This window comes from Papio anubis, chromosome 5, assembly GCF_008728515.1.
Source record: "Papio anubis isolate 15944 chromosome 5, Panubis1.0, whole genome shotgun sequence".
NCBI lineage: Eukaryota > Metazoa > Chordata > Mammalia > Primates > Cercopithecidae > Papio > Papio anubis.
The window spans coordinates 3,968,879-3,996,414 of NC_044980.1; the positions used below are offsets into that span (position 1 = coordinate 3,968,879).

The following is a 27,536-nucleotide window of genomic DNA, read 5'->3' on the forward strand; positions in this document are numbered from 1 at the left end:
TCACGATATCCCAGGTTCAGTGAGAGCCTTTTACTCAGGATCTCATGTGATGCTGAAAACAATCACACGAAGTTTAGAAGCCTGTGCAGACGAAGGGATGTGCTGTTTCCCTATTGATCCAAACTGCATGCTGACCTGTTCCTGCCAGGGCTGCCCTCCTCCTGCTTTGCCCTGGCTCTCCCACTCTGTACTCCCTCTCCTGCCGCGGATTCCTGGAAGCACCTTTCATTCACAGTGTGCTTTGAATACACACAAATAAAATTTGTAGTCCATTCCACACAATTGAAAATATAATGTAATAAAAATCAGAAAAGTAAATCCAGTAAAGTCTCTAACACATGTTAGGGTCTCAATAAATGGACCCTAGGAGGGTGAGGAAATGGCTTTGGTTTTTAACTGTGCCGCTTTTGAGCTTGATGCTGTTAACTTAGTACAATCTATCAATAAATATTGTCATCAAGAAAATATTGAAGGTGTACCTGAGTCACAGGCGAGGAGGTGCAGGGCTTCTGAGAAAATGCCCTTCAGTCACCCGCCGGGCAACAATGGAACTCGTTAATGTCCCCTCGTCCTGCGTACCACCAGGGGGCACTGATGAGCTGAGAAAGACTTTGCGGTCCAAAAAACGTACCAAATGAAAAGGCCACTTCCCAGCTTCTGTAATTAAGGAGAAAAGCAGACAGGGAATTTATTCAAGACCTTATTCAGATGGCAGGGGGAGGCGGGGCCGAGCAGCCAGTGTTGAAAAGGGTTTTATCCAAGCCAGTTTAACATCTTAAAAAAAATTGTTGGCCATTTTGGTTTTTTTAGATGGAGTTTCATTCTTCTTGTCCAGGCTGGCAATTTTTACTTCTGATAATTTTCTTCTCACTATTGTCAAATCAAGTCGAGCTTAAAGCTGCCTTCTTACATATTTTCAATTTCACCTAAAGGATTTTTGGTACATCATAAACTATAACTGTGTAAACAGACTGCAGCCCATACCTGTGCCAATCACTGAATTTTGCCAATCAAATGTAGCCAACTCTTTGAACCGTGTTCCAATAAATCCAACACCAAGCCATAACCAACCCAGCCGTTTCTATACCTCGCTTCCTTTTTCTGTCCATAAATCTTCTTCCATCATGCAGCTGCACTGGAGCCTCTGAGCCCACCCTAGCTCAAAAGGCTGCCTGATTCATGAATTGTTTGTTACTCACATAAACTCCTTTAAATTTAATTTGGCTAAAGCTTTTATCACTAGTTTTTAAAAATGTCCAAATTGGTTATTTTCTTTTATCCCCTAATTAGATGTTATTCTCTTTATTCTCTAATTAGATTTATTTAGATTCCCTAATAAGATTTTATTGGGGGGGGAAAAAAACCTTTTATCATCTTTTTTGGACTGGAATGTACAGGGTCGCATCCATAGATGTGTAGCTGGTTTTCCCAGTGCAAATTCACAGGTGCTGGGCCAAATGGCCCTGTGTAGGGCTCAGAACTCCAGCCCTGAGAGCACCATTGTTCTAGAAAGTTCTGTGTTCTTTCCACAGAACCATTTCTAGAACCTTTTTTCTAGAAAGAACAAAGAACCATTGTTCTGTGGTTCTAGAAAGGTGTTTCCACAAATCCCTGACCGAGGGATGAAGCACAGAAAGGCAGAACAAGAGAAAAGCAGGAAGAGCGAGGCTGGCGAGAGCCACAGCAGGAGCGGGTGAGAATCCAGCCTTGCAGGGTCACCACCCTGGAGTAGACACAGGTCTGGGAAGAAGCTGCTTTCCCCAAATCCTCGGCCTTCACTGACTGCCTCTCTCCTGGCAGCTACGAGTATGCAATTTAACTCCTTGTTATTTGCTGTTGAGTTATCTAACATTATTATCAGGACTGGTCTAGACTTCCAGAGTCCCCTAACTCACATGAGGCATGAGAACCCAGCAATCTGGGTACTTAATGTCTCTGACGCTGCATTTGGGCTCTGAAATCTGCATGGCCCTGGGTCTCCCTTTGCTTAGAGGGCCCTGCATTCTGCCTCGGCATTTTGTGCCAGCCCTGTCCTGCTAAGTACTAGACAGACTGTCTGAACACATAGGATGGGGCTTCTCCTGAGCTTCAGGACAGATGCAGGGAAGTGCTATGCCTCCTTGACAAGAAATGGGTGTGTGCTTGACACGACTAGGACTAAGGCTTGCATTCCTTGTGCCACTCTTCCTGGGAGCAAGTTCATGTGGAAAAGTCTCCCACCCACCTAGGGTAACCAACGGGCACACCAGCGTGAACAATACAGCGTCTAGCCAAGGGGGAGCCATGCGCAGGGAAGCGATGGATGCCTTTGTGCCTTGGGGTCTCCATCTGAAGCTTCGTTTAGTGGCTGAACATTGAAGCAGTGGAGGACCCACCAACTCATGTGCAAAGTCAGCTATTCCACAAAAGCCCTCAGGACCACAGAGGCCAGGATGCCAGGGACTGTCAGCCAAAGTTCCCTGTGGGCCAGGCTGTATCTTCCTGCAGTGGACACTGTCTGGCCCACAGCTTCTCCTTCACTCCAGTGTGGTCAGGGAGGGAGCCCACTGTGACTTGTCCCCACCTAGATTGTTAGCACTGGTGTCTTGGCCTTCACTAGCAGCACCCATCTCCCTCTCAGGAGAGGACAGACACCAAAGGATGCTGAACAAAGCACAGGACCTGCGTGGAGAGGACCACGTTTAAACATAAAGGCACTGATATGGTTTGGCTCTGTGCCCTCAGCCAAATCTTATCCTGAATTGTGATCTCCATAACCCCTACCTGTCAAGGGCGGGACCAGGTGGGAGGTGATTGAATCATGGGGATGATGTCCCCCATGCTGTTCTTGTGATAGTGAGTGACTTCTCACGAGATGTGATGGCTTTATAAGGCAGTTTTCCATGCTCTTCCTCGCTCTCTCTTTCCTGCCGCCAAGTGAACAAGGTCTTTGCTTCCCCTTCACCTTCTGCCACAGTTGTAAGTTTCCTGAGGCCTCCCCAGCCATGCGGAACCGTGAGTCAATTAATCCTCTTTATAAATTACACAGTCTGACGCAGCGTGAGAACTAACTGATACATGCACTTTTGGGTACCGAGAGATCCCAGCTACAAATACTATACTATAAATTTAATTCTATATTAAAAACTTAATAGGAATTGGTTTTTAAAATAATTATATGATGCAGATAAACTCAAATTGAGCAATAGTCTACAAATGCTGGCACTCTTCACAAACACCAATATGGTGAAAAATGAATAATGGCTAGAGAACATTACAGAATAAAGGAGACTAAAGAGCATGGTAACTAAATGCAATGTGTGAAAAAATTACCGTAAAGATGCCATTGGCATATTGGAAAAGCTCAAATATAGATTGTATATTAGATATTAGCTTTGTATTGATGTTTAAATTTCTGAGACTAATAAAGGCACTTAGGTAATTTGAGAGAATACTCTCGTTTTTGTGAGATACATGCTAAGCTCTCAGGAGTGAAAGATTTCACAGAAGTGAAAGATCATGACACCTATGATTTACTCGCAAATAGTTCTTCCAATCAGCAAAACAACTACATGTGAGTATAGCTGTGTATTCATAGGTGGGGAGGGTGATGGTTCAAATGCGGCAACATTTTGAAAAGAATATCACTGGACAATGTGTTTCAATCCTTTGGCAAAGTTCAGTAGATTTGGGTTTGCAAATCCTAAGTATCCTTGCATAAGAGAGAAATGAGAGGAGACCAAAAGGCAACAATATAGCAGAGAAGGCAATTCTGATTTTTTTTTAAGTGAAAATGGAATTAAAGAGCTTTTTTAAAAAAATTAATGTGCAAATGGAACAGACCTGATGATAAATTTCGAAATTTAAAGTTTTAGTTAGCTTGATTTTTCATCGGCTCTTTCCCATGAATTTAGCAAATTACAAGACAAGTCTAAGAAGCAGAGATAAACTAATAGGGGTCAATATGCTTGAGTCATCTCACTTTACCGCTAATAAGAAAGAGGGTCGCTTTCCGGGAAGGAAGGGAAGCTGAGGAAGAGAGGAGAATCCGTCGTAAAAAGCTGAAGTATGAGAATCGTCGATAAAGCTGAGGCGAAAGTAGCGAAAGGCGCAATCATCATCGCTTCAAAGACGCAGGCATACATCATCGCAAGGCAGCGAAAGTGCATAAATCAACCAATATGAGAGGCATCGCGATCAATAAACTGAAGGGCCTGCAAATCACAATCTCACAAAAAGAACTGAAATTGAGGAAGACGCCGATCGTCATGAAGGAAACAAAGGAAGAACAAAGCCGCCAATCATCGCTCGCTTAAAAGAAGCAGAGGAGAAGCGAAGAACTCCATCATGCAACTGCAAAAATAGGAAGAGGCAAAGAAAGCCGCCGATCATCGCTCGCTTAAAGGCAAAGAGGCGAAAGCGCCATCAGCAAAGGCAAGCAATCATCAAAAGCAAAGAACCTGAGGCCGCCGATCATCTGAAGAAAGCCAGTATGAAGATCCGTCAATCGCAGAAGCTGAAGAACCTGCGATCATCACGCTTAAAGGCTCTCGAAGCGAAACGCCAATCATCGCCAAAGAACAGGAAGCCGAAAGGCACCACGTCATCCGCAAAGCCGAAAGCGCCAGTATCCGCTTAAATGGAAGCGAAGAAGCGCCATCCGTAAAGCAAAGCAGGAAGGCAAGAACGCCAATCCATCCGCTTAAAGCCAGAGGCAAAAGACCAATCTATCCGCAAAAATGGAAGGAGCGAAGGCATGCATCGTAAAGAAGCTGAGGGCGGGAGGGCGCCGTCGTAAAGAAGCTGAGGGCGAGAGGGCGCCGTCGTAAAGAAGCAGTGACAGGGGACCCCTTAGAGAAGCCAAAGAGGGAGCAGAGATAAGGAAGATAGAAACCAGCACAGGCCAGGGAGCCCCCGGGGAAAGATACAGGGCCCAGATGATGCTGCCTCCCCACGAGCTGCAGCACCCAGGAAGCTCCAAAGGCCTAGCCCCCCCACCCAGCCCCACGGCCCTATGTTCAGGAGCCATCCAATTAGCCTGAGCTCAGCTTGCTTCTGATGGGGAACGGAATCCTTCACCCCTGTTTGGAAGTCAGTTGACTAGAGATTTAGCCTGGAGGCAGGTGGGTTTCCCTGCTTCGAGCCCGGAAATGTGAACCAGGAGGATTTGGTTATCATCTTCATATAGCAAGTGTGAGCCATCTGGGACTTACGTACCCAGGTGTTCCCCAGTCAAGGGGACATGTGCCCAGTCAAGGGGACATTGTCCTTTGTGAGAGTGAACCGGGCAGCGGGGCACAGCACCTAGCAGTCATGGCTGGGGAGCTCCTCCTTTCATCCCAAACACTTCAGCCACTCCCTCGTGTCAAGTTCCATTAGGCACTCATTTAAAGGTAGGAGTCTGAGATTCTCTCATTCTACTTCCAGTTTACAACTGGAAAGCTGAAGTCCTAAAAGAAGTGCCTCCCAATGTCACCCAGGAAGTGGTTACTAGGCTTAAAACTTCCCAAACTCTGACGTGCATGCGTGTCCCCTGCGGATTGAGTTCCCAGGCAGGGACGAGGCCTGACATTCTGCAGGTCTAACCAGCTCCAGAGCCTCCCCATCAGGAGGACCTCACGAGCTTGAGGCAGGGACAGATGAGTTAGGGCCGGCACAAGAGTTGTGGTGGGGACAGACGACAGTCGTGAGTTAGGCTGCACAGAGGCAGCTTCTTACCAAAGTCGGCCTTGGCATTAACGACAAGGTGCCAGCACCCCCACTGCATCACTGTCCAGCACTCCAGGGCTCCGTGGAACAGGAATTAATAAGGACTCTACTGGGATTCAAACCCACATCAGTCGCTGAATCCAGCACCCAGGCACTTCTCTGCAATGAACGGCCACTCAGCGGGAGGATGGTGACAGAGAAGCCAGTGGCGTGCTGCAATTCCAGTGGGCAGCAAAGCGCCCAGCTTAGCTCACACCCCTGGGCATCCCTCCCGCTACCACAGTGCAGGAGACACTCACAGGTCCAGGATCACAACTTTGAATTTTCAAATGACATGAAAAGAGGCTTGGCATGCAGTGTTTAAGGAAACTGGGAAGGATATGAAAGGCATTTACATAATGATTTCCTCGCATAACAAAAATGCTTAAACTTCACGGCCTTGAAAGAAAAATAAACTTCATGGTTATGTGCCAAGTTAGTGTACAGGGAAGGTCTCAGTTTTCTATGACGTAATGCATACGTTACACACTTAGAAGTATCTATATATTTGCAGGCTGGACCACACATGCAACAAGTCAAGACGCATTTGTGCATAGCGTCCATTTGTAACTTGTGCTTTTTAAAAATTACTTTGCTTGCCATAAAAAGGAACTTTGACCATTTGTCTGTAATTTTGTTTAGGACTTGAATGGGAAAACTGTAGGCCTTTAGAAACTGCTGTTCCCTGGGAGTCAGTCATTTTTATAAATATTGGTTCCCCTCTCCCCTTAATCAAAGTTTGCTGTGTTTGCTGTTTGTATTCACTGACTCAAATTTTTGTTCTTTTTTTCTTGCTCTGTTTTAGAATATCTATGCCTGTGCAGGTTCCAGGGTGCCCTGCTGTGAGGAGCTGGCAGAGACTGATGCCTGAGGCCAGTCTCCCGGCAACTGCCCACAGCCTTGACCTGTTTACCTAAGGTCAGTGGTTCACATATGGAGACGGGTACTTTGTAAAAAAAATTTTAACTTCACACTTGTAAATATTTGCTGGCTCTTTTTCTTTTTTAATTTAAAAAAAAAGGTTCTATTTGAAAAAGGAGCTTTGAAATTATTGTCTTAGTTTAGAAGAAATGACCAGAAACCCTTCCCCACCTCCCCCACCCTGCCTTCTTGCAATTATTGATGCTATTAATCTGCCCAGCAAATGCTTCTTTCAGGTTGTTATAGCATCAAGATGAGGAATTCTTAGCTAAAGGGGTTTCTGTCCTCTATGGGGGATCAGAACCGGCCACTCACAAAGCCTTTGGCTTCATTCCTGGTACCTCGCTCTATGCAAAGAAACGTCCATCCAACCTTTCTCAGCCCAGGGCTTCCCGAGCTTCTTCTCACAAAGACCTGATAACAGGAGAACTGTAGACCTTCATTTGCTTTTACCCTCAAAAGCATGCACACAGCCAACTGGGTGAGCAGATGAAAAGGTTAATCCCCCTCCTGGTCTCCACTCCGCTCAGTAGAGAATGACCTCCTGTGACTTTCCTTTCCCCCAGCTCCTACTTCTCCCTGGGGAAGTGCCAGGGTCCCCACTCCTGGAACTTGGCCGGCCATGAAGAGTCCTGTTTTAGTTTTAACCATCAGCTCTCAACTGATTCCAAACCAAAGGCAACGGGTTGCCTGTGAAACAAACTAGGTGCTGCACCACGCACGTTTGGACTGATTGAAAATTTGAATTGCTAGAAAAGTGGTTTATCCCATCTCGTTTTTCAATATGACTATTAAGTGAACTTCTTTTTTCCCTTTTTGGCAAGAGTGGAAAGAAAGGGTCAAGAATCAGCCCTGTTTATTTTGACAGTGGCATATTTCGTGATGGGCTGGGGATGATGATGGGCAGATAGAGGTGGCCCCATGCAAACAGCAGGTGGAAGTGGGGGTGCTCAGCCTCTGTACTCCGAAGGGAAGTGGTCGGGTAGGCCCTGGCAATGATGGGGCCCTGAGCAAGCAAGTTTATCACATCCCAGGTGCATCTCTGCCTCACCCACCCTCGCAGCAGTCTCAGGCAGGGTCCTTCGGAGACCAGGCGGGGAGAGAGGGCATCTTGCCGAGCTCCTTGCAGTCAGGGGAAGCTTGAGCCTGCAGGCCTCCCAGGACCCAGTCGCTGACGGTGAACTGGCCCTGCAGCTGGCAGCTGCCCCACCTCTAAAATCAGAAGGGGCGGCCAGAGCCAGGGCCACAGCTGAACTTCTGCTGTTACAGAAAAGCTTGGTGTAACGGAGGTGGCCTGCTCTTGGCTTTGGGTGATGACCGGACTGGGAGGTTTGGCTTCTCCCTGAGATGGTCACTGTGTCAGGTAATGACGCCACACAGCCCTGCCTTCGATGGACGTGTAACCTTGCATGAGGCCGACACATTGACAGATTGTCACCTGGGCTGAAGACTGGCTACAGCTGGGGCCCTCCTGAGGGTGGCAGGGCCGGCTGGGAGGGTGAGCTCCCTCGGGAGCAAAAACTGCACCGGGAGGATGCACTGTGCCAGCCTGGCCTCCTGGAATGCGGGGCTCAAGCAGGTGGGCTGGGTCCAGGTTGTGGACAGCACCTGCTCTTAAGAGTCCTTCGAATTAACCTAAATAACCAATATAAAACCCTGGTCCAGAGCAAACAAAACATAGATGCTAACACTTTCTAACAGAGGATAACAGAAGAGAGGAAAGTCGACTCCGCACCGACAGTCCCCAACAGCAGCCACACGGCAATGCACCACACTGAGGCTCGTTTCCAAGCCCCCTGCTCCTCTGACGTAGGCCCAGGAGGTCCTAGCAAGAATTTATTCATCCTAGAAGGACGAATTAAATCTGTCTAAGACTGTCCTGATGTTAGTACTGAAGGTCCTGCACCCCAGAAAGCCCCCAACTCAGTCCTAGGCAGACCAGGAGGGTTGTTCACCCTAACTTGGAGGCTGGCGTTCAGACCCCCAACACCCAGTGCAGAGGGACAGGAACAGGGCCTCTCAGCCAAGCTGTTCCAGACCCGACCAGAAGAGGGCAGCCAAGGACCATGGCTGTAAAATAGACTTGGGGTTGCCAGGAATCGCCACAAACACAGGCCCTGGTCCACCTCCCAGGTCGAAGCCTCTTTTATGGGCAGGGCTGTGGAGTGTAGACTTCGAGGGGATAGAACTCTAACATAGGTCCAATGAACCCACGGTACCGGTGTTTGTGAAATGTCTGATGTCCGGTCTCCCGTTCTGATGTGCTTCAGTGTAAATTCTTCCTCAGCATTATTTGTTTTTATTAGATGTAAAGAATGAAGGCTTCTTGTTTAACAAAAATGACAGCTGTGGTTTTGGAAGAAATAATAAAACAACATTACACCTTTTCGTTAAGTATTTGGAGAATCACGGGAGCCTTTAGAAGTCTTGGTAGTTTTTGTGCTGACATTGGCAGGGCGTGCAGCTGCCCTGACCATCAGCGTATCCCTGTCTGGGGATGGAGATGGCTCATGGACAGGAGGCAGCAACCCCGATGGGAACAGCAGCCGCAGGAGCCCACAGGGACATCCTCCTCTTCTTATCTGAGGCCTGCCAGTGCTAGTGCAGCAGCACTTCCTTGGGGCAGAGGGAGTGAGAGAGAGGAAGGGGAAGGACTCACCCCAGCACATGGGGGACCATGGCAGCTGCACCACGGATGCCCCCGTGAGGTGCTGGCTGAGGTCAGAAGGGCTGTGACTCATGTAGCACCCACCTGCGGGGCTGACTCCAGAAACCAGGACCTGTGCCCAGGAAGCAGACCACTCCCCAGGCCATGCACTTCCGGCATCAGTGGGGTGTGCAAACTGCTTGGCAACTGGGGGGCAGGGCGCTGTCGAGGCCAAGAAATCAGCTGGTTTTATTCGTTAACACAGTGGTGCCTGGCATGCAGGAGGCACTTAATAAAGCTTTGTTGGCTGAAGGGTTATGGCCACTGACTAGCGCTGCTTTCTAGAACAACTTTCCTGGGAGTGCTCGGCCCTTGGTTTGCACCCTAAGTACTTTATATTGTCTTGTGCTCTGCTAGGTTCCCAGGGCTGCCTAAAAACTTAAAATGAAATTGACAGCTTCAAGCAACAGAAAGGCTGGAGTGCTGGAGGGCAGAATTCTGAAATCAATGTGTCCAGGGGCCATGCTCCCTCTGAAGCCTCCGGAGGAGAAGATTGCCTTGCCTCTCCCTGCTTCTGATCCCTGTAAGCATTTGGCAGCTGGTGGCTGCCCCCCTCCATTCGCTTCTGACCTGGCCTTCTCCTCTTTTGTCCTGTGTCTCTCTGTGTCCAGATCTGTCTCTTATGCGGACACTCTCATTGGATTGAGGCCCACTCTCATCCAGTATAATCTCATCTCAATTCTTACCTTAATTCCATCTGCAAAGACCCTATTTCTAAGTCAGGCAATGCTCTGAGGTTCCCAGTGTACATGAATTTTTGGAGTACACCATTCACCCACTACATACACGGAGATAGCAGCCTCTGTGGCTGCCGACTTAGCACAGGCAGGCCCTATGTTAAATGCTTTACTTGTTTTCACATTTTATTCTCAGAGTCACACTATGAAGTAGGTTTTGTTTTGACCATTCCCATTTTACAGGTAGAGACACCAAGGCAAGTTATGTCCTCTGTCCAAGGTCTGAAAGCCGAAAGGTGACAGAGCCAGGGATGGCCTCCAAATAGACATGAGCCAGCTGAACCCTACAGCCCCAGCCATACCTGCCCCGTGTTGCCCCTCCAGATGGACTCACCACTCAGCTCTGCCAGAAAATGCCCCAGGGCATGTTTAATAGATGATTAGAACTAGTTGAAGTTTTATTTTTTGTGACTACTTTGAAAACGCAGGACTATCCAGAAAACTAATAGAGGATGAACAAAACCAGCTGTTGATATGTGGATGTCCATCCCACTCTAAAATACTTGGCCTGCCACACACCAGAGGGAGTTCTCACTGATCTTAGATTCCTCAGTGTGCCAAAGATGAGATCTTCCTAAACTGTTTGCTGTAATTTGAAGGAGCATGACAAGTGAGGGCAAAACAAATTATACACAAATTCTGAGCGTCGCAAACTTCCTATGTAGAACGTTAGCTATGTAAGTAGCATGACAAGGGTAGCCACACTAACCACCAGCCCTTCCCTGGCAGTTACGGGGGTACTACTGCGCTGGTAAAGTTAGGAGAGTCTGGAATGGCATCACCATAGATAACTCCCCAATCTGCTCCCATGGATGAGGTCCCCTGGGCAAGCCATCCTGTTGCTTGGAATCAAGGAATCGGGTGCAATGTCTGCTGATCCCTGACCAGTGGCCTTCCACAACCTCCAGCCCGTGAAATGATGCAAATGGGCCAGTTGCATCTTCCCTCTGGGACCAAGGTCATCCCATCCTCTTGTTACTACACAGCCAGCCTGCCCCAGTCCCTGGGTGGATACTCAGTTCCTGAATGTGACTCTGTGGGGCTACATGACGCACGCTGTCTTCCATCCTGGGAATGCTAGTGAATGTGACCAACATACCACTGCCAGCTGCATCTGCCCGGTGCTGGTGTGTATTTGGCCATCTTCATAAGCCTGGAGCAGGACTTCCTCCCTCACCAACGGGATGAGGAGGAGGCCATTGGAAGCTCCACTCACCAGGTCCTGCAGAAACTCACAGTCCCTCGGGAAGTAGCCACCGGAAGAAATGTCTACAATGCAATGCGGAAACATGAGGTAAGAGACAGGAGTCCAATGCTAATGGCAGGCAGAGAAAACAGTGATTTCTGAAAGAAAGCTTAGAGAAGAGGTGACCTTTGAGATGGATGTTGAAGCCAAAAGAGGTTGTTGAAGCCAAAAGAGGTGGTCCCCAGACAGACACAGGGCTGGAGGGCCAGGCTGGAAGGGCATTTGAGTCACAGGACAACAGGCATGAATGTGACAACCAGGAGGCAACTCAGGGCCCTGTGGTTGTGCCCTTTAGCACTCTGCAGTGTGGACGTGTCTGAATCCAGATTCTGGCAGTGTCTCTTCAGTCTACACTGTTGGGGGCAGCATCTGGATATAAGCTCGGAGGCAGCACCACTCTAGGTGGCAGGAAAACATTTACAGATGGTTCTGAGACCTGACTGACAAGAATCTGCCAGGGTCCAGCGGATAGGGTGGCTGGGCTTTGCTTGTCATCATGAAATGGTACAGGGTAGAGACTTATCTGAAATGTTTGACTCCAGGCACTGTAGGTTGACGGTGTTGTTCACTGACCTCCCGATATCTTCACGGGGTCTTTGATGACCTGCGCCAGAAAGTCTTTAGACCTTCGATGTCTCACTTTTGACAGAACTGTAGAAGTAACTTTTCGGAATCCGTATGACATATTAACTACTACTCTGAGGGAGGTGAGGGGATTGCATTCTGGCAAATTTTAAAAAACAAGTGGGGACACAAGCAAAGAAAAGCCATGTCCTGAGGCATCTGTTGCCGGGAACAAGACACATCTCAAGGGTGCAAGCCAAGGAGTACCCCGTTATGATCACAGAGGAGCAGAGTTCAGCAGAGTAATATAACTGTCACCTCGGCAAGGCAGGGCTGGATGCGTGCATAAATCAGGATGTGAATCCTGGATTCACATTCAGTGCGTGATTCTCGCTCACGTTACTGTGCCAATAACTTTAATTTAATAAGCCCACGTGTCAAGGGCCACTTCAGATCCGTCACAGCTGCTGCTTCCCCTCCCTTGTTCCTTGGAAAAGCTCAGATCTCTGGCTGGCTGCTCCCTCCGGCATCCGCAGAGGACTCTGTGCTCACACTCGCTGCCTGCACCGACCCTTCCAGAGGAGGAACTCGGCGTTCCCACAGGTCAGCCTGGCTATGATGGCCCAACTGTACCCTCATGACAGTGAGCGTGGCCATCAGTGTTCCTGGGGACCTTTCCCTGTGGTGAGGAAAAGTGCTGAGCATGCGGGGAGAAAAAGGGAAAACAAATACACAAATCGCTTTAATTTGATGCCCCAAATAAAAATTGCTCAAATTGACATTTAAAGTAGGCATTACAGGAGCAAGTTTTATGACTAACCCTTTTACCCAAGAGTAAGCAACAAAAGGGAGACAAAGGTTATTTTTAAGAAATAGTAACGAAATTTAAGAAAACAATATTGAAAATGAATTAATATTGGTCGTAACATTTAACTGGGGCTTGCAGACAACAGGGAGGAGAGGCAGGTTTGCAGTGGATGTGTTGCTTATGACCGCACTGTTTATGACTGGTCTAATGAAGCCGGAAACCCAGCCAGGAGAAGGAACAATGTTTTCCAAAAATTCACAGATGATTCGGACCCTTAAGTGAATGATTATAACAGAATCAGAGGAAAGGAAGGGTTTAGGTGACCACAAGGCACGGGGAGCATCACAAAGGAGAGACAGGGCAGAGCCAGGGTTTCCTCGGGGCTGTGACAGCCCCTAAGCACCAGAGCTTCCTGTGCATGGGGTCCAGCCAAGTGTTTCAGATAACACTTTCTGGACTGTTGCTTGTTTGTTTTGGTTTTTTAACCCAGCAATCTGTGAAAAGGCCAATACTCTTGAGAATAACTGCACCCGCACTCTGCAGTGAGACCTGCATGTGCCCAGCCATAGGTAACACAGCCCCCAGGCACATGCTACATTCCAATGTTTGGGGCTCTGTAGGCTGGTGTGCACTCAGTGTCTGCTAGAGGTCCAGTCTTCCAGATTCACATCCTCTCTGGGCCTACATTGTGCTTCTCTACGATATCTGAGTTACATTGTTTTGTTTCTTTGATTCACACTCTTTTTTTCCAATGAGAGTTTTTCACATATGCATTTTCAATTCCTCAAGCACTTTCAGTACAACCTTTACATATTTGTTCATTGTGATAGCGGGCTTCTATTTTCCCTAATTAACAGACTTTGCAAATTCCTTGTCTGATTCCGCTGGGAATATTGCTGTGCGCTGCCTTCTCCATGCCTTTCTCTCTGTTTTACTTGAGCAATCTGTCCATCATCGGTTCAGTTCAGCCCTCACTGAAGATGTCTGTATCACCCACCAGGCACCATGAAGACATAGCACCTGACATGGCAACCAGAAGGCCACCCTCTCTGTTCAAGGCTCTGTGCATGCTCTCGAGGGGCCTTCTCTATAGAAAGCCCTTAGAGGATGGCAGTCCTGCCTGAGGTGCTTCAGCATGAGGGGTTGAAATGCAAAGAACTGGGTTTAAAAAGTGAGTAATGAGAGAGGTGGGTATCTGGTTTTCTAGAAAGAAAGAGTTAATGGAGAAAAGAAATTAAGTTTTTGAATACAAATAATCTTGGCCAGAGGAAGAAAACAAAAGCCATATTCCAAAAAAGAGAAGCTGTGTGAGCAGAAGTGGATGGAGAGGCAGATGAGCACACTACTGTTTGCTGAAGATTCACCACCATGGAAGAAAGACCAGGGTCAGGAGTGAAAAAGGTAGAAGGTGGGGAGCTGGATGGGGACTGTAAGAAGGCCTTCTACAGCCACCAAGTGTGCAAGCTCCTGTCCACAGCAGCGGGGTGAGCCGGACACAGGGGTCCTTAGAGCCCGCAAATGAGAAGTGAGCTCAACCCCTTGCCTTTTCGATCAAATGAGCTAGTAGGTTCCTGTGCTGACTGAAGCTATTTTGAATCATCTTGTAGGCTCTAAACTGGGGTGCTAGTAATTGAAATTGGAAAAGAGAAGTTTAAAGAAATACTTACAGAAAGGAGAGAAGTTAGAGATCAATTAGAGGTAAAGAGAGTGAGTGCAGGGGGTGTTGAGATTGACCTCAGGTGAAAAAAAAAAAAAAGAGAGAGAGAGAGATTGACTTCAGGTTGCTGAAGTAGGTAAGTGTGGATAGAGTGATAGAATGACAGATTTGGGAGAAGGAGGACATGCCTGGTCTTTATTATTTGGAGTTTGAATAATCGTTGAGGATTTAGGATCCCAGTAAATAAAATCTCCCTTACTTGAGCTTGGAATCCATTGATAAATAAATGGAGGTGTCAGCCAGTTGGAAATGTGTGAGATATTATTGATAGGAGTTCTACGGGAAGATGGGGCTTAGAAGTAGATTCAGGTGTGCTCATCAATATGTCCCCTGGCTTTGCATGGCCCAGAAAGCAGGTGAGAACCCAGAATCTCTGCAAACACAGGAGCTCCAAGGAGGACCCAGCAGAGCTGGAGCCCCAAGTGGTCTATTGTTTCTGCACAAGCTCACCAATCACAGCAAGTGTGAGAAGGCAGAGAGAAGTGAGGATGGGTGCTGGACAGGGGGGCTCATCACCTGTAGCCAGGGGAGTATAAGCTCTTGCCGCCAAGAGCCCCTTCAAGCCTGAAGCACAGGGTCCAGCAGGAAGTTCCAAGAATGCCTCTGATATTTCAGGGAGAACCCATGGCATGGAATACGTGTGTGTGTGTGTGTGTATGCACTTCTGTGCATGTGTGTGTTGTGACTTTACAAGAGAAGAAACCTCAGGAGGGCCTGGGTTCCCCTGGTAGAGATTTTCCTTAGGGAACAGCAGCGAAGTGTAGTGGCTTGAGGATGGAGCCCTTAGGATCACCACAGTCTACCGAGAGCGATCAGAGGAAGAGAACTCTTTAATGAGACAAAACAGACAGCGAAGTCCATGGAGAACCAGGAGAGAGGAGTGTCCCCAAAGCCAGCAAGGGAGAGTGATAAGAAAATGCAATAAACATCACTCTCTGAAGAGCAGTTCATTAAGATAAGCCATGAAAAAAGGCCATAAGTCATGGCAACGTGGGCGTCAGAGACGACATCCAGAGAAACAGCCAAAGCAGGATTCTCATCATTTATCCTGCAAATAAACAAGGAAGGCTAAGTGCAGGCCTCTGAATAGAACAGGGGCATTTTCTGTTAGGATCTGAAATGGAAATGGCTCCCCAGTGCCAAGCCACGTGGTGCTGGGTGTTGCCCGTTGATGTCTGTCGTAGCACAGAGGGGTGGCTGAGTTTAACCACCTCACATCTCAAATTTTGTTGGCCAGCGGTTTTCAATCTGTGCTCTTGACAACCTGGGGGATCCAGGGATTCCTCAAGGCCAGCAAAAAGGGTTTTGTGACCCGATAACACATGCACATGCACGCGCGCACACACACACACGCACACGCGCATATACATGCATCTTCCATGCCATGTGCTGTGCTTCAAAGGACAGACACATTCTTGAAACTGCCTGCTGTACATTGCGCTTCAGGCTCCAAGGGGCCTGATGGCCTGAGGAGCTTATCCTCATCTTTGAAACTCAATTCCCCTTCATCTGGAGCATTTTTGTAGGGACTGGCTCTAGCTTTCCTTTGCAAAGTGGACGTTCCACTTGAACAAGGGTCCTAAGTTGTTTATCAAAATGGTGCCTGGTAGAGTAGACTCCGAATACATTAGGATTTACTTTACTTTTTTGTCTTCTGTTGGTTTTCATTAAGATTTAACATTTAGTCTCAATTACATTAATTTAATAATAATAAAATATACAATTGAAAGATTAGTATTGTAATTCTGAAGAAATTCAGATCGAAAGTGGCTCATAATTATTATTTTGCTTTGAGCCGTGCAGGTACATGCTGTGTGCATTTGTAGGAAAGATCAGATAATAATTGCAACTTTTTTGTTTGTTTGTTTAAGACTTCATTTAATGTGATCCTAGAGTGTCAACCCTAACAAAGTGAGAACATACCTAAGATATGGGATCTACTCCTAGCTGGTTTTTTTTTTTTTTTCAGATTTTATTATTTATTATTTGTTTTTATTATTTATTTATTTATTATACTTTAAGTTCTAGGGTACATGTGCACAATGTGCAGGTTTGTTACATAGGTATACATGTGCCATGTTGGTTTGCTGCACCCATCAACTCATCATTTACATTAGGTATTTCTCCTAATGCTATCTCTCCCTGAGTCCCTCAACCCCTGAGAGGCCCTGAAGAGTGATATTCCCTGCTCTGTGTCCAAGTGTTCAATTTCCACCTATGAGAGAGAATATGTGGTGTTTGGTTTTCTGTCCTTGAGATAGTTTGCTCAGAATGATGGTTTCCAGCTTCATCCATGTCCCTGCAAAGGACATGAACTCATCGATTTTTATGGCTGCATAGTATTCCATGGTGTATATGTGCCACATTTTCTTAATCCCGTCTATCATTGATGGACATTTGGGTTGGTTCCAAGTCTTTGCTATTGTGAATAGTGCTGCAGTAAACATATGTGTGCATGTGTCTTCATAATAGCATGATTTATAATCCTTTGGGTATATACCCAGTAACGCGACCACTGGATCAAATGGTATTTCTAGTTCTAGACCCTTGAGGAATCGCCACACTGTCTTCCACAATGGTTGAACTAGTTTACCCTCCCACCAACAGTGTAAAAGCATTCCTATTTCTCCACATCTTCTCCAGCATCTATTGTTTCTTGACTTTTTAACGATTGCCATTCTAACTGGTGTGAGATGGTATCTCATTGTGGTTTTGATTTGCATTTCTCTAATGACCAGTGATGATGAGCATTGTTTCATGTATCTGTTGGCTGCATAAATGTCTTCTTTTGAGAGGTGTATGTTCATATCCTTCACCCACTTTTTGATGGAGTTGTTTGGTTTTGTCTTGTAAATTTAAGTTCTTTGTAGATTCTGGATATTAGCCCTTTGTCAGATGGGTAGATTGCAAAAATTTTCTCCCATTCTGCAGGTCGCCTGTTCACTCTGATGGTAGTTTATTTTGCCGTGCAGAAACTCTTTAGTTTAATTGGATTCCATTTGTCTATTTTGGCTTTTGTTGCCATTGCTTTTGGTGTTTTAGTCATGAAGTTCTTTCCCATGCCTATGTCCTGAATGGTATTGCCTAGGGTTTCTTCTAGGGTTTTTATGGTTTTAGGTCGAACATTTAAGTCTTTAATCCATCTTGAATTAATTTTTGTATAAAGTGTAAGGAAGGGATCCAGTTTGAGCTTTCTACCTATGGCTAGCCAGTTTTCCCAGCACCATTTATTAAATACGGAATCCTTTCCCATTGCTTGTTTTTGTTGTCAAAGATCAGATGGCTGTAGATGTGTGGTGTTATTACTGAGGCCTCTGTTCTGTTCCATTGGTCTATATATCTGTTTTGGTGCCAGTACCATGCTATTTTGGTTACTGTAGCCTTGTAGTATAGTTTGAAGTCAGGTAGCATGATGCCTCCAGCTTCGTTCTTTTGGCTTAGGATTGTCTTGGCAATGCAGGCTCTTTTTTGGTTCCATATGAACTTTAAAGTAGTTTTACCCAATTCTGTGAAGAAAGTCATTGGTAGCTTGCTGGGGATAGCATTGAACCTATAAATGACCTTGGGCAGTATGACCATTTTCACGATATTGATTCTTCCTATCTATGAACATAGAATGTTCTTCCATTTGTTTGTGTCCTCTTTTATTTCGTTGAGCAGTGGTTTGTAGTTCTCCTGAAAGAGGTCCTTCACATCCCTTGTGAGGTGGATTCCTAGGTATTTTATTCTCTTTGTGGCAAGTGTGAATGGGAGTTCACTCATGATTTGGCTCACTGTTTGACTGTTATTGGTGTATAGGAATGTTTGTGATTTTCGCACATTGATTTTGTATCCTGAGACTTTGCTGAAGTTGCTTATCAGCTTAAGGAGATTTTGGGCTGAGACAATGGAGTTTTCTAAATACACAATCATGTCATCTGCAAACAGGGACAATTTGACTTCCTCTTTTTCTAATCGAATACGCTTTATTTATTTCTCTTGCCTGATTGCCCTAGCCAGAACTTCCAACACTATGTTGAATAGGAGTGGTGAGAGAAGGCATCCTTGTCTTCTTTCTGGTTTTCAAAGAGAGGGCTTCCAGTTTTTGCCCATTCAGTATATGTTGGCTGTGGGTTTGTCATAAATAACTCTTATTATTTTGAGATATGTTCCATCAATACCTAGTTTATTGAGAGTTTTTAGCATGAAGGGCTGTTGAATTTTGTCAAAAGCCTTTTCTGCGTCTATGGAGATAATCATGTGGTTTTTGTCTTTGGTTCTGTTTATATGCTGGATTACATTTATTGATTTGTGTATGTTGAACCAGCCTTGCATCCCAGAGATGAAGCTGACTTGATTGTGGTGGATAAGCTTTTTGATGTGCTGCTGGATTCGATTTACCATTATTTTATTGAGGATTTTTGCATTAATGTTCGTCAGGGATATTGGTCTAAAATATTCTTTTTTTGTTGTATCTTTGCCAGGCTTTGGTATCAGAATGATGCTGGCCTCATAAAATGAGTTAGGGAGGATTCCCTCTTTTTATATTGATTAGAATAGTTTCAGAAAGAATGATACCAGCTCCTCTTTATACCTCTGGTAGAATTCGGCTGTAAATCCATCTGGTCCTGGACTTTTTTTGGTTGGTAGGCTATTAATTATTGCTTCAATTTCAGAGCCTGTTATTGGTCTATTTAGAGATTCAACTTCTTCCTGGTTCAGTCTTGGGAGGGTGTATGAGTCCAGGAATTTATTCATTTCTTCCAGATTTTCTAGTTTATTTGTGTAGAGGTGTGTATAGTATTGTCTGATGGTAGTTTGTACTTATGTGGGATCGGTGGTGATATCCCCTTTATCAAATTTTACTGCGTCTATTTGATTCTTCTCTCTTTTCTTCTTTATTACTCTGGCTAGCAGTCTATCAATTCTATTGATCTTTTAAAAAAATCAGCTCCTGGATTCCTTGATTTTTTTGAAGGTTTTTTTGTGTCTCTATCTCTCTCAGTTTTGCTCTGATCTTAGTTATTTCTTGCCTTCTGCTAGCTTTTGAATTGGTTTGCTCTTGCTTCTCTAGTTCTTGTAATCATTATGTTAGGGTATTGATTTTAGATCTTTCCTGCTTTCTCTTGTGGGCTATAAATTTCCCTCTACACACTGCTTTAAACGTGTCCCAGAGATTCTGGTACACTTTGTCTTTGTTCTCATTGGTTTCACAGAACATCTTTATTTCTGCCTTCATTTTGTTATTTAGTCATTCAGGAGCAGGTTGTTCGGTTTCCATGTAATTGTGTGGTTTTGAGTGAGTTTCTTAATCCTGAGTTCTGATTTGATTGCAGCGTGGTTTTAGAGACAGTTTTTTGTGATTTCTGTTCTTTTACATTTGCTGAGGAGTATTTTACTTCCAATTATGTGGTCAATTTTAGAATAAGTGCGATGTGGTGAGAAGAATGTATATTCTGTTGATTTGGGGTGGAGAGTTCTGTAGATGTCTATTAGTTCTGCTTGGTGCAGAACTGAGTTCAAGTCCTGGATATCCTTGTTAACCTTCTGTCTCGTTGATCTGTCTAAGATTGACAGTGGGGTGTTAAAGTCTCCCATTATTGACCTAAGTCTCTCTGTAGGTCTCTAAGGACTTGCTTTATAAATCTGGGTGCTCCTGTATTGGGTACATATATATTTAGGATGATTAGCTCTTCTTGTTGAATTGAACCCTTTACCATTATGTAATGGCCTTCTTTGTCTCTTTTGATCTTTGTTGGTTTAAAGTCTGTTTTATCAGAGACTAGGATTGCAACCCCTGCTCTTTTTTTTGCTTTCCATTGGCTTGGTAGCTCTTCCTCTGTCCCTTTATTTTGAGCCTATGTGTGTCTCTGCATGTGAGATGGGTCTCCTGAATACAGTACACCAATGGGTCTTGAGTCTTTATCCAATTTGCCAATCTGTGTCTTTTAACTGAGGCATTTAGCCCATTTGCATTTAAGGTTAATATTGTTATGTATTAATTTGATCCTGTCATTATGATGTTAGTTGTTATTTTGACCATTAATTGATGCAGTTTCTTCATAGTATCAATGGTCTTTACAATTTGATATATTTTTGCATTGACTGGTAACTGGTTGTTCCTTTCCACGTTTAGTGCTTCCTCCAGGAGCTCTTGTAAGGCAGGCTTGGTGGTGACAAAATATCTCAGCATTTGCTTCTCTGTAAAGGATTTTATTTCTCATTCACTTATGAAGCTTAATTTGGCTAGATATGAAATTCTTGGTTGAAAATTCTTTTCTTTAAGAATGTCTAATATTGGCAACCCACTCTCTTCTGGCTTGTAGGGTTTCTGCCAAGAGATTTGCTGTTAGTCTGATGGGCTTCCCTTTGTGGGTAACCCGACCTTTCTCTCTGGCTGCCCTTCATATTTTTTCTTTCATTTCAACCTTGGTGAATCTGACAATTATGTGTCTTTGGGTTGCTCTTCTTGAGGAGTATCTTTGTGTTTTCTGTATTCCTGAATTTGAATTTGAATGTTGGCCTGCCTTGCTGGGTTGGGGAAGTTCTCGTGGATAATATTCTGAAGAGTGTTTTCCGACTTGGTTCCATTCTCCCCATTACTTTCAGTTATACCAATCAAATGTAGATGCGGTCTTTTCACATAGTCCCATATTTCTTGGAGGCTTTGTTCATTTCTTTCTAATCTTTTTTTCTCTAAACTTGTCTTCTAACTTTGTTTCATTAATTTGATCTTCAATCACTGATATCCTTTCTTCCACCTGATCGAATCAGCTATTGAAGCTTGTGCATGAGTCACAAAGTTCTTGTGCCATGGTTTTCAGCTCCATCAGGTCATTTAAAGACTTTTCTGGCCGGGCGCGGTGGCTCAAGCCTGTAATCCCAGCACTTTGGGAGGCCGAGATGGGCGGATCACGAGGTCAGGAGATCGAGACCATCCTGGCTAACATGGTGAAACCCCGTCTCTACTAAAAAATACAAAAACCTAGCCGGGCGAGGTGGCGGGCGCCTGTAGTCCCAGCTACTCGGGAGGCTGAGGCAGGAGAATGGCGTAAACCTGGGAGGCCGAGCTTGCAGTGAGCCGAGATCGTGCCACTGCACTCCAGCCTGGGCAACAGAGCAAGACCCCGTCTCAAAAAAAAAAAAAAAAAAAAAAAGACTTTTCTACACTGTTCATTCTAGTTAACCCTTCGTCTAATCTATTTTCAAGGTTTTTAACTTCCTTGCAATGGGTTAGAACATGCTTCTTTAGCTTGGAGAAGTTTGTTATTACTGACCTTCTGAAGCCTACTTCTGTCAACTCGTCAAAGTCGTTCTCCATCTAGCTTTGTTCCATTGCTTGTGAGGATCTGTAATCCTTTGGAGGAGAAGAGCTGCTCCGGTTTTTAGAATTTACAGCTTTTATGCTCTGGTTTCCCCCCATCTTTGTGTTTTTTTCTACCTTTGGTCTTTGATGTTGGTGACCTACATATGGGGCTTTGGTGTGGATGTCCTGTTTGTTTATTTTGATGCTATTCCTTTCTGTTTGTTAGTTTTCCTTCTAACCATCAGGTTCCTCAGCTGCAGGTCTGTTGGAGTTTGGTGGAGGTCCACTCCAGACCCTGTTTGCCTGGGTATCACCAGCAGAGGCTGCAGAACAGCAAATATTGCTGCCTGATCCTTCCTCTGGAAGCTTCATCCCAGAGGGCCACCTGCCTGTATGAGGAGTCAGTCAGCCTCTATTGGGAGGTGTCTCCCAGTTAGGCTACACAGGGTCAGGGGCCCACTTGAGGAGGCAGTCTGTCCATTCTCAGAGCTCAGACACCATGCTGGGGGAACCACTGTTCTCTTCAGAGCTGTCAGACAGGACCGTTTAAGTCTGCAGAAGTTTCTGCTGCCTTTTGTTCAGCTATGCCACACCCACAGAAGTGGAGTCTATAGAGGCAGTAGGCCTTGCTGAGCTGCAGTGGGCTCCACTCAGTTCGAGCTTCCCAGCCGCTTTGTTTACCTACTCAAGCGTCATGAATGGCGGATGCCCGTCCCCCTACCAGGCTGCAGCCTCATAGGTCAATCTCAGACTGCTGTGCTAACAGTGAGCAAGGCTCCACAGGCATGGAACCTGCCAAGCCAGGCACGGGAGAGAATCTCCTGGTCTGCTGGTTGCTATGACCGTGGAAAAAGTGCAGTATTTGAGTAGAAGTGTCCCATTTTTCTAGGTACAGTCTGTCACAGCTTCCCTTGGCTAGGAAAGGGAAATCCTCCAACCTCTTGCTCTTCCCATGTGAGACAATGCCCCACCCTGTTTCAGCTCACCCTCCGTGGGCTGCACCCACTGTCAACCAGTCCCAATGACATGAACCACGTACCTCAGTTGTAAATGCAGAAATTACATGTCTTCTGCATCAGCCATGCTGGAAACTGCAGACTGGAGCTGTTCCTATTTAGCCATCTTGGAACAGAATCCAATAATTGCAATTTTAAAAAATGTATCCAAATGACTTGTATTTTCACTACTAAGCATTGAATTGAAATTATATAGATATAACTCAAATTCTCTGTGAAGGATTATTTTATCAACTAATGTTTGTATATCTTTAAGATTTTATATTTTGTTGTGTATTTAGTTGTTTGGCCTATAAAATATTTTATGAATGTTACCAAGATATTTTCTTACATGAAATATGGGATTCTGAGAAAGGTATTTTATTGGAATTATACTTGGTATGTAAGTAAATCGCCATTCACCTTTGTCTTATTGTGCTGTGTGGCACAAGAGGAAAGAGGGGAAGGGGAAAAACCACAAAGGACTTTTCAGGAAGGTGCTGGGAGTCACAAGGACTCAGCTAAAGGAAGGAAACAGGATGCACAGAGAATAAGCTAGGGTTGGATTCTCCAAAAAAAGAAATTTTCTTTTTTAACTCCATTGATTAAAAAAAAACAGGTAAGTGAGTCCTTGCCCTACTTTACTTCAAATAACATCTTACGAAGTTTGGGAGAGGTCTCCTAGGTGTCCTTATTTTTTGCTTGTTTTAATTTTGACCCCATGTCTTTCCTAATATTTACTGGCCTCAAATGCTTAGGAAACTCAAGCAGCCTCTTGTTGATTCTGGGGACGCAAGAGGATGATTTAGAAACTTCATAGATTATCATTTTCTTCACTGTAGAAAAATTGCACAGAAAAAGGGGGTGGGAGTCACAGTGGGCCACAGGGAACAGCCCAAAGTTTCCAAAGAAGAAGAGAGTCAGAGGGATGGGTCCATCCTGAGACACCTGTGAGCCCACAGTGGGGACGCTGGCAGATGAGCCTCAGGGGCACCCCATTTCTGCAGCGCTCTCTTGAGTCCCAGGCTCTAAAGGGCCCAAGTAATAGTAAAGGAGCTCTGGGGTAGAAGGATGGCTGTGGCTGCCATTGCTTCCTGGTGACTCTTGGAAGATGCAGTCATGATAGCAAAAGAATTTGCTCTTTAACAGTTCCTAGCATCTTTCCAACACATTTCCCATTACATGTTGACTTTTTTCCAGTATTTCAAGATCAAATGGTGAAAAGCTATAAGGGAAGTGACAAGTCCTTCACACCAGAATGTGATTGAGCTGTGGACTCAATTATTTATATATTTCAACAAATATTTAAAGAATATTGGCTAGCTGGACATTAACTCCAACACTACAGAAAAGAGTATTGGTCTTATCACTGCTTTATATGTGTATTCCTATAATGAGTTCAAATATTCCAATGATATGGTTTGAATGTCTGTCCCATCTGTATTAGTCAGCGTTCTCTAGAGGGACAGAACTAATAAGATAGATAGATAGATAGATAGATAGATAGATAGATAGATAGATAGATAGATAGATAGGGGAGTGTATTAAGTATTAACTCACAGCATCAGAAGGTCCCACAAAAGGCTGTTTGCAAACCAGGGAGCAAGGAGAGGCAGTTCAAGTCCCAAAACTGAAGAACTTGGAATCCAGTGTTCAAGGGCAGGAAGCATGCAGCATGAGAGAAAGATATAGCCTGGGAGGCTAGGCCAGTCTAGCCTTTTCATATTTTTCTGCCTGCTTTATATTCTACCCTCATTGGCAGCTGATTAGATGGTGCCCACCCACATTAAGGGTGGGTCTGCCTTCCCCAGTCCACTGACTCAAATGTTAATCTCCTTTGGCAACATCCTCACAGACACACACAGGATCAATACTTTGCATCCTTCAATCCAACCAAGTTGACACTCAGTATTAACCATCACACCACCCAAAACTCATGTTTAACTGTAATTCCCAATGATGGAGATGGGCCTGGAGGGAAGTCACTGGATCATGGGGTGGATCCTTCATAGTTTAGCACCATCCCTTTGGTGCTGTTCTTGTGATAGACTTCCCACGAGATCTGGTTGTTTAAAGGTGTGTGGCACTGCCCCCCCACCCTTTCTCCCTGCTCCCACCATGTGAAGCAATGGCTACCGCTTTGCCTTTCACCATGATTGTAAGTTTCCTGAGGCTTCCCCAGAAGCTGAGCAGGAGCTGCTATACTTGCTGTACAGACTACAGAACTGGGAGCCAATTAAATTTTTCCTTATAAGTTACTCAGTATCAGACATTTCTTTATCGTAGTGCAAAAGTGGACTAATACACCCATCATTTCAAAACCAATGAAAGCAACACTGATTGAGAGTTGTGTGCCTGACACTTCATATTCCTACAGCTACTCTTTAAGGTAGGTATTACTGTTCTCATTCTAATATTGAGAAAACTAAGAGTCTAAGATGCGAGTGACTTGCTCATGATTTCTCAGCTAGCATGTGGCAGAGATAGAGATGGATAGAAAGCACATTTTGGGTTAACTAATGGCTGTATAGGCCAAGAGGCAAGAATAGAGAATAGGTGAAATACAATTTGCTAATTAATATGAAGACATAATCATGCTTTTCTTTAATAGACCCATCAACTTGCAAAGTGGAGCCAATTTCTTCTGTTCTCTTTGCTTTGTCTGCAATTCCTGGGCATAGAGAGTAACCTGTACATGTTTCTCATCCAGTCATTATTGAATCGAGTGAATGCGATGGTTTCCAAGTGTTTCCCATAGCCTGCCACTTTTTTGAACCCACAGAGGCGAATGAGGAGCATCTTTACAATATCAGCAATTGAAACTGATATGAATGAAGACAAGAATGATGACTGCATAACTCTTCGGAATGCAATTTCAAAACTGGACATGAGTCCAGGGAAATGGAACAAAACCCCGACCATCCCAACGCCTGCATGTGGGAATCTCAGTGCCAAGCACTTCATTATGCAAAGTAGGTGCTTCCCAAGTACTCTGATAAGGATAACGGGTGGATTTTGCCAAATTAAATCTGTCCCAAGTAACAGACTCTTCTTGCTGCTAAGTTGAGAAGTGCTAAAGAAAACAATAAAAGCCCATACCCGAGTCCAGAGGGACGTATAGAGCATACGTTCTTCCCAATGGCAATAAAGCTTCATGTCTGGGCTCACCTCCCTTGACTCAGTGGGATTGCACAGATCCTCTGATTCATGTCAAGCATAAATCCTAACCTGGCACTCTGATCCTCAGCATGTACAAGATGGAAGAGGGATTCTTTCAGCTGTTTAGAAACTAAGTTACAGAATCTACACAGGAGAGTTTTCTAATTTCTAATTAAACATGAAGTCAGAATGAGCTTTTTTTTTTTTTTTTTGGCTTTTAGCTACCTTGCTACCTTAACTCTTCTTGTAATAGGAGACAAAGTGACTCATGGGCTTCCATTTTGAGGATCAATTGAACTCATTAGGGATTTTTAAAAACAGATTTCTGAGTCTTAGCCCCAGGGATTCTAACCGTCAGTTATAATGGGGCCCCTTAATGTGATTTTGAGGTCTTTTCTAGTTCTAACAAAGCTGGAAAAGTTTAGGTGGGGCCCCGAAATGTAATTTTTTAGGTGGGGCCCCCAAATGTGATTTTGAGGTCTTTTCTAGTTCTAACATCCATTGTTTCTTCTTTATTATAAATGTTCATTTATTTCCGTTCTCCGTTTTTGTAGATTTCACCGGACCCACTCTTCAAAAACAATCAACCCAGTTTGATGATACTCCTCTCAGCTGAAGCCATCATAATTCAGTTGCCCTTGGTTTTGTAGACCTATTCTCCAACCTTCAATTATTTCCACTACTCTCATTTGAGTATTCTCAAATTTCCATCTTGTTACAAACATGATCGTCCGTGGTAATGATTATTTTAGAAGCTACATTTGTCATTGTCAGTCTGATAGTTCTTACATGTATGTAAGCTTTTTTTTTTTTTTCAAATTATCTCAGTTAAATTAAATCATCCTTGGGGAAATAAAAACAAACTTTTTTTTTTTTCCACTGACTCAATACTGTCTACTTGATTCCTTTATTCCTACCATCATCTTTCAAGAAGCTGGTCTCCTCCACCTGAGTTCCCCTGTGAGAAAGGGTTTCAGTAGAATATTGCACTGTCTGTGGGGTGGTGTGTAAGTTGGAAGAAATGTGATTTAGTGAATTTGGAAGTATATTGTCTGTCCCCATGATACTTATATATCTGTTATAAATAATTTCTTTTACTTTTCTTTTCAGAAAATGATTAGTTCACCCGAAATGAGTCTGAATGTCCCAGGTCTATTGTTTCAGAACTGGAGCTGCAATCCATAGCCCTGTGAATGTGGTTATTAACTTATTTTGGAAATGCAATCACAGACCACAGACTATTTCAGTGAAACCATGTCTATCCCATATGTTGCATTCCATTTTGTTAGTGAACAGGGTCTGTTGTTGGTGCCACCTACTGTTAAGTTTATTGATGAGAACTTAAGCATTTGGTCTCTAAGGAAATACCCTGGGTCATATATGTGCACCTGGTTTCGGTTGGGAAAAGTTTCATCCTCCAACTATGTCTTTGTGGCTGGAAATTTTCAGCCACCACAACACAAAAGGTAAAATATATGTCATCTCATCTCTAGGCACTAACAAAATAGAAACAGAGAAGGTGTATGGTCTAAACAGAACCAGAGAACAGTTCAGGCCTCACGTGCAGAGCGGCATCCTATCATAAAACCTGGCCACATGCTGCTAAAATGGTGCAAAATGCAGGTTTCCCACTTTTCACATAAAAAAATAAATAAAAGTCAATAAAGAAA

The 27,536-nt window shown here is 44.6% G+C and overlaps 1 long non-coding RNA gene across 3 annotated transcripts; it reads left to right on the plus strand.

Moving 5' to 3' along the window:
- Positions 1 to 4,823: 4,823 nt before the first annotated feature.
- LOC110743422 lies at positions 4,824 to 27,536 on the plus strand. Of its 3 annotated transcripts, XR_002522414.1 has the most exons (5): positions 4,824 to 5,372; positions 6,533 to 6,645; positions 9,713 to 9,878; positions 25,490 to 25,679; positions 26,421 to 27,536. It is a non-coding gene; the product is annotated as an uncharacterized LOC110743422 (long non-coding RNA). The 3 variants fall into 3 exon arrangements; XR_002522415.2 differs by lacking the exons at positions 4,824 to 5,372; positions 6,533 to 6,645; positions 9,713 to 9,878 and adding an exon at positions 9,900 to 12,505 and having other exon boundaries at positions 24,994 to 25,679; XR_002522413.2 differs by lacking the exons at positions 4,824 to 5,372; positions 6,533 to 6,645; positions 9,713 to 9,878 and adding an exon at positions 9,919 to 12,505.